Genomic DNA, 3,447 nt, shown 5'->3' with positions numbered 1-3,447 from the left:
TAAGCCGGAGCTTCTGTGTGAAGTCGCTGTTAGTAACTTTTAATGTTGCATTATCGAAGCAATCAGTAGAGAAATACAAAAATTCAAGCGAAAACAGCAATAGTAGGCCTATTAATACTGAGTAAAAAAAAAAAAAGATCACTAGGGTGCACTATTTCAGTTAGTGAACGGGTTCACGAACAATGCACTGTGATTTAAACATGGAGCAACGGCGAACGGTTGTAACGTGAACTCTTAAGTGGAACCTTAACCTTCATAGGGTGTTCGTTTTTTTGTCACACAGGAGGTGCTGCTGGGTCTGGTGGACCCATTGCCTTTTAATTCAACATAATCAAGCTTTTTTTTTTAAATACTCACCAGATGGTTACTTCATCCCAATTGCAAGTAATATAAACAACACATAGGTTAAATTTGTTCACTTTACCTTTGTTAAATCACATTTATGAATAGAGGTGCCACTCGTTTTTGTTTCTTTTTGTATTAAAATGCAACAAAATAAGGAAATGCCTCATAAAACAGGCATAACTTGGAAATAATCAACATCATTAGAAATTGAAACATACTCAATAACATCTGTCTGAACAACACATTAAAGCCTTTGAACTCGGCCATTATACGTATATCAGACTATACCACACATGAGGGGCAGAGTCTCACTGTGTGCGTATTGCATATGTATTTTTTGCACTGGTTCCATGTATATTGTGTTTTTCTGTCCATCATGGGTCCACACACTTCACAGCGTTTCTTTTTGGCTGACGGGCTGGTCCTACATCTGGCTGCTTGCGGGTTGTTCCTGGGGCTGGCTGCTTGCGGGTTGTTCCTGGGGCTGGCTGCTTGCGGGTTGGTCCTGGGGCTGGCTGCTTGCGGGATGGTCCTGCCTGCTGAAGGGCTAGTCCTGAGGCTCTTTTACGTTTCGGAGCTGGCTGATGCTCATCCTCCTCTTCAAACTCGGTGTCAGACTCTGAAATGTTATCCTCACTTTCCGAAACTATTTCCTCTGCATCACCATCAAAACCCTCTGTCTCTTCAAATATCAACTGTAAGGCAGTCTGAACAGAGAATCGCTTTGCCATCTTGATCAGTTGTGGTATGGAACCACGCTGACAGAGCTTTTTTATAGTGTCAGGTCCCGAAGCTTGGTTCCCGCAAGACAGAGGGTGAAATGTGTGGGAATATGGGTGTAGATAGTGTTGGGTGCTTCAATTTTGCAACCTTGTGCGGGAACAGTGGGTGCACACTGTGGGTGCTCACACCAAGGGCCCATTCCCCTGCTTCACCTGCTTCACCTCTCTCTCTCTCACACACACACACACACACACACACACACACACACACACACACACACACACACACACACACACACAGGCCCGCCGACAGGGGGGGACAAACGGGTACGTTGTCCCGGGCCCTGGACTGGCCCTGGAATGGGGGGGGCCCATAACTGGACCCCCATGAAGTTGGGATTAATTATTGTATGTATACTTCAAAATGTGTTGATTTAGAGAAGAAAAGTGCTTTATTTGCATTCAATTAATGACTCCTAGATTGTTTGCCTTCATTGCCCTTGAAAAAACGGCCAATAACCCCCTATCACCCCTATGGCAAAATGGTTTGGTCTTTGGAGAAGAAAAAAGACGACATCATTCCATTAGTGGTCAGTGCGCGAGTCAGGAGCCCTGAAAAAAAAAGAAAGGCGAAAAAGAGAGGAAGAAGCCGAAAGCCTGAGGGGATCTCTTTATAAATATTTCAGAAAAGACTCAGGTGATGCTGCAGGTACCAGTAAAGGCAGCTGTGCAGCACAGCCAGGTAAGACACGGCCAACTTTTTCCAGCCCCGTCGTCAAGTAACACAGGCACAGGCGGCGTGTCAAACATATTAGCGCAGCACCACATGAGCAAGTCACACGGAGATCAATATCAGACAGACAGGGGGCATTGAATAATTTGATAACCACAACGGCTTTATTACACTGTGTTTCATACGCCTATATCTAATTGAATCTTAGAATATGCACATTACCCCGCAAATAGGCCCATGTCCAAATCAAATGTTTCAGGCAGGCACGCGCTGCGCACTCCAATCAGGCTGAATTGATTTGAGAATCATTCCCAGTCAGCTGAATTACAGCCAGTGTAACGCGGCTCATGGTTTAAAATAAGCCAGTGGCATGGCAACATGTGAAATTGCCATTTAGATAGAGTTGGATGTAACGAATGGGTTATAAACGTGACGTTTTGGGGTAGCCTGTAACTTAGTTTCTGATTGCCGTTAACTTGAAACTCGCCAGATGAATGGGCTCCGCCTTGTTCCCCAAACATTCTCTGGAAGTTCAGCGGACATAAACGCGGGTCTGGCGATAAATAAAAGTACCCTTGACATGATTCCCCTTGGTCAAGTGAAAAATGGTCAATGAAATGTGCAGTTAATGAGCTCTAAGTGAATACAATAGCGTGAGTTTTATTGTGGTATGATTCTGAAAGCCATAACTTCACTCAGTCCATATCCATAGCCTATCCAATTAAAGTTGTAAATAATCCTTTTGGTTTATCCGTAATAAATGGGCTTGTCATCCCGACGTCATGTGTTTGGGAGCTGCACAAGGGAATTCTGTGGTTGTGTTTCGGCGTTTGACAATTTTGGGAACAAAAAAAAAAACCTTAGATTTTTAAACTTTTGTAGTCTTTGGGATAGAGTTAGCCAAGTTGATCAGTCTATTCGTTTCTGTGTTAAATTATACGAAATGGGGCTTCAGAGCATTTATGGGGACCTCTGCATTTTGCTCAGGATCTACCTGTCCAAGCCTGTGTGACTATTGGCTGGAAGTGAGCGAGCCTTCAGCAAATTGAAGCTAATAAAAAACTACTTGCGCTCAAAGATGTCACAGGAGAGGCTCAACGGGCTGGCAATGCTTTCCATAGAGCACAAGCTTGCAAAGAAGCTGGACTTCAATGACCTCATTGATGACTTTGCCACCAAAAGTCTGGCGCATGGCATTTCGCACCTAAATAGTTGCACACAAAGTTAATGTTAAAATGTTCAAATAAATTGTTTGTTGAGTAATGAGTATTTTTTTTGAATTTCCGTCATTTAAGGGTAGGGTAGGGACTGAGAAAGTAGAGGTGTGTGTGGTTTTTTTTGGGGGGGGGGGGGGGGGGGGGGGCATTGAGAGAATTTTGTCCCGGGCCCAGCCAAACCTGTCAGCGGCCCTGCACACACACACACACACACACACACACACACACACACACACACACACACACACACACACACACACACACACAGAGAGGAAGAAGGGAAAATGAGGGTGCACAGAACCTATGATTTCCACACTTAAAACTAGCTCCGGGTCCACTGGACCCGAACACCCTGTGTGTAATATAAATGTGATGGGGGGGTATACAGGGGGGGGTCATTGAAAATGTTTTCTGATTTATGTTCCTCAAA

General features: G+C 44.4%; 1 long non-coding RNA gene across 1 annotated transcript; it reads left to right on the top strand.

The window, feature by feature from the left end:
* The first annotated feature begins 670 nt into the window (after positions 1 to 670).
* LOC132453850 (uncharacterized) lies at positions 671 to 2,392 on the top strand. Its single transcript, XR_009524822.1, has 2 exons — positions 671 to 1,142; positions 1,188 to 2,392. It is a non-coding gene; the product is annotated as an uncharacterized LOC132453850 (long non-coding RNA).
* Positions 2,393 to 3,447: the final 1,055 nt, after the last annotated feature.

This window comes from Gadus macrocephalus, chromosome 3, assembly GCF_031168955.1.
Source record: "Gadus macrocephalus chromosome 3, ASM3116895v1".
Classification (NCBI taxonomy): domain Eukaryota; kingdom Metazoa; phylum Chordata; class Actinopteri; order Gadiformes; family Gadidae; genus Gadus; species Gadus macrocephalus.
The sequence above is the reverse complement of the archived record's forward strand: the minus strand, read 5'-3'. Positions and strand labels throughout refer to the sequence as shown.